An 8,583-nucleotide genomic window follows, 5' to 3' on the forward strand; every position below is an offset into this window, starting at 1 on the left:
TTGGACGACAGCAAGATGAAAGGAGAGCTCTGATTGGACCGTGGCATAAAAGGAGGGATCTGATTGGACCACAGCAAGAGGAAAGGAGGGATCTGATTGGACCACAGCAGGAGGAAAGGAGCGATCTGATTGGACGACAGCAAGATGAAAGGAGAGCTCTGATTGGACCGTGGCATAAAAAGAGGGATCTGATTGGACCACAGCAAGAGGAAAGGAGGGATCTAATTCGACCACAGCAGGAGGAAAGGAGGGATCTGATTGGACCACAGCAAGATGAAAGGAGAGCTCTGATTGGACCGTGGCATAAAAGGAGGGATCTGATTGGACCACAGCAAGAGGAAAGGAGGGATCTGATTGGACCACAGCAGGAGGAAAGGAGCGATCTGATTGGACGACAGCAGGAGGAAAGGAGCGATCTGATTGGACGACAGCAAGATGAAAGGAGAGCTATGATTGGACCGTGGCATAAAAGGAGGGATCTGATTGGACCACAAAAAGAGGAAAGGAGGGATCTGATTGGACCACAGCAGGAGGAAAGGAGCGATCTGATTGGACGACAGCAGGAGGAAAGGAGCGATCTGATTGGACGACAGCAAGATGAAAGGAGAGCTCTGATTGGACCGTGGCATAAAAGGAGGGATCTGATTGGACCACAAAAAGAGGAAAGGAGGGATCTGATTGGACCACAGCAGGAGGAAAGGAGGGATCTGATTGGACGACAGCAAGATGAAAGGAGAGCTCTGATTGGACCATGGCATAAAAGGAGGGATCTGATTGGACCACAGCCAAAGTAAAGGAGGTATCTGATTGGACCACAGCAGGAGGAAAGGAGCGATCTGATTGGACGACAGCAAGATGAAAGGAGAGCTCTGATTGGACCGTGGCATAAAAGGAGGGATCTGATTGGACCACAGAAAGAGGAAAGGAGGGATCTGATTGTACCACAGCAGGAGGAAAGGAGCGATCTGATTGGACGACAGCAAGATGAAAGGAGAGCTATGATTGGACCGTGGCATAAAAGGAGGGATCTGATTGGACCACAGCAAGAGGAAAGGAGGGATCTGATTGGACCACAGCAGGAGGAAAGGAGCGATCTGATTGGACGACAGCAAGATGAAAGGAGAGCTCTGATTGGACCGTGGCATAAAAAGAGGGATCTGATTGGACCACAGCAAGAGGAAAGGAGGGATCTAATTGGACCACAGCAGGAGGAAAGGAGGGATCTGATTGGACCACAGCAAGATGAAAGGAGAGCTCTGATTGGACCGTGGCATAAAAGGAGGGATCTGATAGGACCACAGCAAGAGGAAAGGAGGGATCTGATTGGACCACAGCAGGAGGAAAGGAGCGATCTGATTGGACGACAGCAGGAGGAAAGGAGCGATCTGATTGGACGACAGCAAGATGAAAGGAGAGCTATGATTGGACCGTGGCATAAAAGGAGGGATCTGATTGGACCACAAAAAGAGGAAAGGAGGGATCTGATTGGACCACAGCAGGAGGAAAGGAGCGATCTGATTGGACGACAGCAGGAGGAAAGGAGCGATCTGATTGGACGACAGCAAGATGAAAGGAGAGCTCTGATTGGACCGTGGCATAAAAGGAGGGATCTGATTGGACCACAAAAAGAGGAAAGGAGGGATCTGATTGGACCACAGCAGGAGGAAAGGAGCGATCTGATTGGACGACAGCAAGATGAAAGGAGAGCTCTGATTGGACCGTGGCATAAAAGGAGGGATCTGATTGGACCACAGCAAGAGGAAAGGAGGGATCTGATTGGACCACAGCAGGAGGAAAGGAGCGATCTGATTGGACGACAGCAAGATGAAAGGAGAGCTCTGATTGGACCGTGGCATAAAAGGAGGGATCTGATTGGACCACAGCAAGAGGAAAGGAGGGATCTGATTGGACCACAGCAGGAGGAAAGGAGCGATCTGATTGGACGACAGCAAGATGAAAGGAGAGCTCTGATTGGACCGTGGCATAAAAAGAGGGATCTGATTGGACCACAGCAAGAGGAAAGGAGGGATCTGATTGGACCACAGCAGGAGGAAAGCAGCGATCTGATTGGACGACAGCAAGATGAAAGGAGAGCTCTGATTGGACCGTGGCATAAAAGGAGGGATCTGATTGTACCACAGCAGGAGGAAAGGAGCGATCTGATTGGACGACAGCAAGATGAAAGGAGAGCTCTGATTGGACCATGGCATAAAAGGAGGGATCTGATTGGATCATAGCAAGAGGAAAGTAGGGATCTGATTGGACCACAGCAGGAGGAAAGGAGAGCTCTGATTGGACCATGGCATAAAAGGAGGGATCTGATTTGACCACAGCAGGAGGAAAGGAGCGATCTGATTGGACGACAGCAAGATGAAAGGAGAGCTCTGATTGGACCGTGGCATAAAGGGAGGGATCTGATTGGACCACATCAAGAGGAAAGGAGAGCTCTGATTGGACCGTGGAATAAAAGTAGAGATCTGATTGGACAACAGCAAGAGCAAAGTAGGGATCCGATTGGCCCACAGCAGGAGGAAAGCAGCGATCTGATTGGACGACAGCAAGATGAAAGGAGAGCTCTGATTGGACCGTGGCATAAAAGGAGGGATCTGATTGTACCACAGCAGGAGAAAAGGAGCGATCTGATTGGACGACAGCAAGATGAAAGGAGCGATCTGATTGGACCGTGGCATAAAAGGAGGGATCTGATTGGACCACAGCAAGCGGAAAGGAGGGATCTGATTGGACCACAGCAGGAGAAAAGGAGCGATCTGATTGGACGACAGCAAGATGAAAGGAGCGATCTGATTGGACCGTGGCATAAAAGGAGGGATCTGATTGGACCACAGCAAGCGGAAAGGAGGGATCTGATTGGACCACAGCAGGAGGAAAGGAGCGATCTGATTGGACGACAGCAAGATGAAAGGAGAGCTCTGATTGGACCGTGGCATAAAAGGAGGGATCTGATTGGACCACAGCAAGAGGAAAGGAGGGATCTGATTGGACCACAGCAGGAGGAAAGGAGCGATCTGATTGGACGACAGCAAGATGAAAGGAGAGCTCTGATTGGACCGTGGCATAAAAGGAGCGATCTGATTGGACCACAGCAAGAGGAAAGGAGGGATCTGATTGGACCACAGCAGGAGGAAAGCAGCGATCTGATTGGACGACAGCAAGATGAAAGGAGACCTCTGATTGGACCGTGGCATAAAAAGAGGGATCTGATTGGACCACAGCAAGAGGAAAGGATGGATCTGATTGGACCACAGCAGGAGGAAAGGAGCGATCTGAGTGGACCGTGGCATAAAAGGAGGAATCTGATTGGACCACAGCAAGAGGAAAGGAGCGATCTGATTGGACCACAACAGGAGGAAAGGAGCGATCTGATTGGATGAAAGCAAGATGAAAGGAGAGCTCTGATTGGACTGTGGCATAAAAGGAGGGATCTGATTGGACCACAGCAAGAGGAAAGGAGGGATCTGATTGGACCACAGCAGGAGGAAAGGAGCGATCTGATTGGACGACAGCAAGATGAAAGGAATGCTCTGATTGGACCGTGGCATAAAAGGAGGGATCAGATTGCACCACAGCAAGAGGAAAGGAGGGATCTGATTGGACCACAGCAGGAGGAAAGGAGCGATCTGATTGGACGACAGCAAGATGAAAGGAGAGCTCTGATTGGACCGTGGCATAAAAGGAGTGATCTGATTGGACCACAGCAAGAGGAAAGGAGGGATCTGATTGGACCACAGCAGGATGAAAGGAGCGATCTGATTGGCCGACAGCAAGATGAAAGGAATGCTCTGATTGGACCGTGGCATAAAAGGAGGGATATTATTGGACCACAGCAGGAGGAAAGCAGCGATCTGATTGGACGACAGCAAGATGAAAGGAGAGCTCTGATTGGACCGTGGCATAAAAGGAGGGATCTGATTGTACCACAGCAGGAGGAAAGGAGCGATCTGATTGGACGACAGCAAGATGAAAGGAGAGCTCTGATTGGACCATGGCATAAAAGGAGGGATCTGATTGGATCATAGCAAGAGGAAAGTAGGGATCTGATTGGACCACAGCAGGAGGAAAGGAGAGCTCTGATTGGACCATGGCATAAAAGGAGGGATCTGATTTGACCACAGCAGTAGGAAAGGAGCGATCTGATTGGACGACAGCAAGATGAAAGGAGAGCTCTGATTGGACCGTGGCATAAAGGGAGGGATCTGATTGGACCACATCAAGAGGAAAGGAGAGCTCTGATTGGACCCTGGAATAAAAGGAGAGATCTGATTGGACAACAGCAAGAGGAAAGGAGGGATCCAATTGGCCCACAGCAGGAGGAAAGCAGCGATCTGATTGGACGACAGCAAGATGAAAGGAGAGCTCTGATTGGACCGTGGCATAAAAGGAGGGATCTGATTGTACCACAGCAGGAGAAAAGGAGCGATCTGATTGGACGACAGCAAGATGAAAGGAGCGATCTGATTGGACCGTGGCATAAAAGGAGGGATCTGATTGGACCACAGCAAGCGGAAAGGAGGGATCTGATTGGACCACAGCAGGAGGAAAGGAGCGATCTGATTGGACGACAGCAAGATGAAAGGAGAGCTCTGATTGGACCGTGGCATAAAAGGAGGGATCTGATTGGACCACAGCAAGAGGAAAGGAGGGATCTGATTGGACCACAGCAGGAGGAAAGGAGCGATCTGATTGGACGACAGCAAGATGAAAGGAGAGCTCTGATTGGACCGTGGCATAAAAGGAGCGATCTGATTGGACCACAGCAAGAGGAAAGGAGGGATCTGATTGGACCACAGCAGGAGGAAAGCAGCGATCTGATTGGACGACAGCAAGATGAAAGGAGACCTCTGATTGGACCGTGGCATAAAAAGAGGGATCTGATTGGACCACAGCAAGAGGAAAGGATGGATCTGATTGGACCACAGCAGGAGGAAAGGAGCGATCTGATTGGACGACAGCAAGATGAAAGGAATGCTCTGATTGGACCGTGGCATAAAAGGAGGGATCTTATTGGACCACAGCAGGAGGAAAGGAGCGATCTGATTGGACCACAGCAAGATGAAAGGAGAGCTCTGATTGGACCGTGGCATAAAATGAGTGATCTGATTGGACCACAGCAAGAAGAAAGGAGGGATCTGATTGGACCACAGCAGGAGGAAAGGAGGGATCTGATTGGACCACAGCAGGAGGAAAGGAGCGATCTGATTGGACCGTGGCATAAAAGGAGGGATCTGATTGGACCACAGCAAGAGGAAAGGAGGGATCTGATTGGACCACAGCAGGAGGAAAGGAGCGATCTGATTGGACGAAAGCAAGATGAAAGGAGAGCTCTGATTGGACCGTGGAATAAAAGGAGGGATCTGATTGGATCACAACAAGAGGAAAGGAAGGATCTGATTGGACCACAGCAGGAGGAAAGCAGCGATCTGATTGGACGACAGCAAGATGAAAGGAGAGCTCTGATTGGACGGTGGCATAAAAGGAGGGATCTGATTGGACCACAGCAGGAGGAAAGGAGCGATCTGATTGGACCACAGCAAGATGAAAGGAGAGCTCTGATTGGACCGTGGCATAAAAGGAGCGATCTGATTGGACCACATCAAGAAGAAAGGAGGGATCTGATTGGACCACAGCAGGAGGAAAGGAGCGCTCTGATTGGACGACAGCAATATGAAAGGAGAGCTCTGATTGGACCGTGGCATAAAAGGAGGGATCTGATTGGACCACAGCAAGAGGAAAGGAGGGATCTGATTGGAACACAGCAGGAGGAAAGAAGCGATCTGATTGGACGACAGCAAGATGAAAGGAGAGCTCTGATTGGACCATGGAATAAAAGGAGGGATTTGATTGGACCACTGCAGGAGGAAAGGAGCGATCTGATTATACCACAGCAAGATGAAAGGAGAGCTCTGATTGAACCGTGGCATAAAAGGAGCGATCTGATTGGACCACAGCAAGAAGAAAGGAGGGATCTGATTGGACCACAGCAGGAGGAAAGGAGCGATCTGATTGGACGACAGCAAGATGAAAGGAGAGCTCTGATTGGACCGTGGCATAAAAGGAGGGATCTGATTGGACCACAGCAAGAGGAAAGGAGGGATCTGATTGGACCACAGCAAGATGAAAGGAGAGCTCTGATTGGACCGTGGCATAAAAGGAGGGATCTGATTGGACCACAGCAAGAGGAAAGGAGGGATCTGATTGGACCACAGCAGGATGAAAGGAGCGATCTGATTGGACGACAGCAAGATGAAAGGAGAGCTCTTATTGGACCGTGGCATAAAAGGAGGGATCTGATTGGACCATAGCAGGAGGAAAGGAGCGATCTGATTGGACCACAGCAAGATGAAAGGAGAGCTCTGATTGGACCGTGGCATAAAAGGAGCGATCTGATTGGACCACAGCAAGAAGAAAGGAGGGATCTGATTGGACCACAGCAGGAGGAAAGGAGCGATCTGATTGGACAACAGCAATATGAAAGGAGAGCTCTGATTGGACTGTGGCATAAAAGGAGGGATCTGATTGGACCACAGCAAGAGGAAAGGAGGGATCTGATTGGAACACAGCAGGAGGAAAGAAGCGATCTGATTGGACGACAGCAAGATGAAAGGAGAGCTCTGATTGGACCATGGAATAAAAGGAGGGATTTGATTGGACCACTGCAGGAGGAAAGGAGCGATCTGATTGGACCACAGCAAGATGAAAGGAGAGCTCTGATTGAACCGTGGCATAAAAGGAGCGATCTGATTGGACCACAGCAAGAAGAAAGGAGGGATCTGATTGGACCACAGCAGGAGGAAAGGAGCGATCTGATTGGACGAAGAGCAAGATGAAAGGAGAGCTCTGATTGGACCGTGGCATAAAAGGAGGGATCTGTTTGGACCACAGCAAGAGGAAAGGAGGGATCTGATTGGACGACAGCAGGATGAAAGGAGCGATCTGATTGGACGACAGCAAGATGAAAGGAGAGCTCTGATTGGACCGTGGCATAAAAGGAGCGATGTGATTGGACCACAGCAAGAGGAAAGGAGGGATCTGATTGGACCACAGCAGGAGGAAAGGGGCGATCTGATTGGACGACAGCAAGATGAAAGGAGAGCTCTGATTGGACCGTGGCATAAAAGGAGGGATCTGATTGGACCACAGCAGTAGGAAAGGAGCGATCTGATTGGACCACAGCAAGATCAAAGGAGAGCTCTGATTGGACCGTGGCACAAAAGGAGCGATCTGATTGGACCACAGCAAGAAGAAAGAAGGGATCTGATTGGACCACAGCAGGAGGAAAGGAGCGATCTGATTGGATGACAGCAATATGAAAGGAGAGCTCTAATTGGACCGTGGCATAAAAGGAGGGATCTGATTGGAGCATAGCAGGAGGAAAGGAGTGATCTGATTGGACGAAAGCAAGATGAAAGGAGAGCTCTGATTGGACCGTGGCATAAAAGGAGGGATCTGATTGTACCACAGCAAGAGGAAAGGAGGGATCTGATTGGACGACAGCAAGATGAAAGGAGAGCTCTGATTGGACCGTGGCATAAAAGGAGGGATCTGATTGGTCCACAGCAAGAGGAAAGGAGGGATCTGATTGGACCACAGCAGGAGGAAAGGAGCGATCTGATTGCAACACAGCAGGAGGAAAGGAGCGATCTGATTGGACGACAGCAAGATGAAAGGAGAGCTCTGATTGGACCGTGGCATAAAAGGAGGGATCTGATTGGACCACAGCAAGAGGAAAGGAGGGATCTGATTGAACAACAGCAGGAGGAAAGGAGCGATCTGATTGGACGACAGCAAGATGAAAGGAGAGCTCTGATTGGACCGTGGCATAAAAGGAGTGATCTGATTGGACCACAGCAAGAGGAAAGGAGGGATCTGATTGGACCACAGCAGGAGGAAAGGAGCGATCTGATTGGACGACAGCAAGAGGAAAGGAGGGATCTGATTGGACCACAGCAGGAGGAAAGAAGCGATGTGATTGGACGACAGCAAGATGAAAGGAGAGCTCTGATTGGACCATGGCATAAAAGGAGGGATCTGATTGGACCACTGCAGGAGGAAAGGAGCGATCTTATTGGACCACAGCAAAATGAAAGGAGAGCTCTGATTGGACCGTGGCATAAAAGGAGGTATCTGATTGGACCACAGCAAGAGGAAAGGAGGGATCTGATTGGACCACAGCAGGATGAAAGGAGCGATCTGATTGGACGACAGCAAGATGAAAGGAGAGCTCTGATTGGACCGTGGCATAAAAGGAGGGATCTGATTGGACCACAGCAGTAGGAAAGGAGCGATCTGATTGGACCACAGCAAGATCAAAGGAGAGCTCTGATTGGACCGTGGCATAAAAGGAGCGATCTGATTGGACCACAGCAAGAAGAAAGAAGGGATCTGATTGGACCACAGCAGGAGGAAAGGAGCTATCTGATTGGATGACAGCAATATGAAAGGAGAGCTCTGATTGGACCGTGGCATAAAAGGAGGGATCTGATTGGACCACAGCAGGAGGAAAGGAGTGATCTGATTGGACGAAAGCAAGATGAAAGGAGAGCTCTGATTGGACCGTGGCATAAA

Source organism: Centroberyx gerrardi, chromosome 9 (genome assembly GCF_048128805.1).
Source record: "Centroberyx gerrardi isolate f3 chromosome 9, fCenGer3.hap1.cur.20231027, whole genome shotgun sequence".
Lineage (NCBI taxonomy): Eukaryota > Metazoa > Chordata > Actinopteri > Beryciformes > Berycidae > Centroberyx > Centroberyx gerrardi.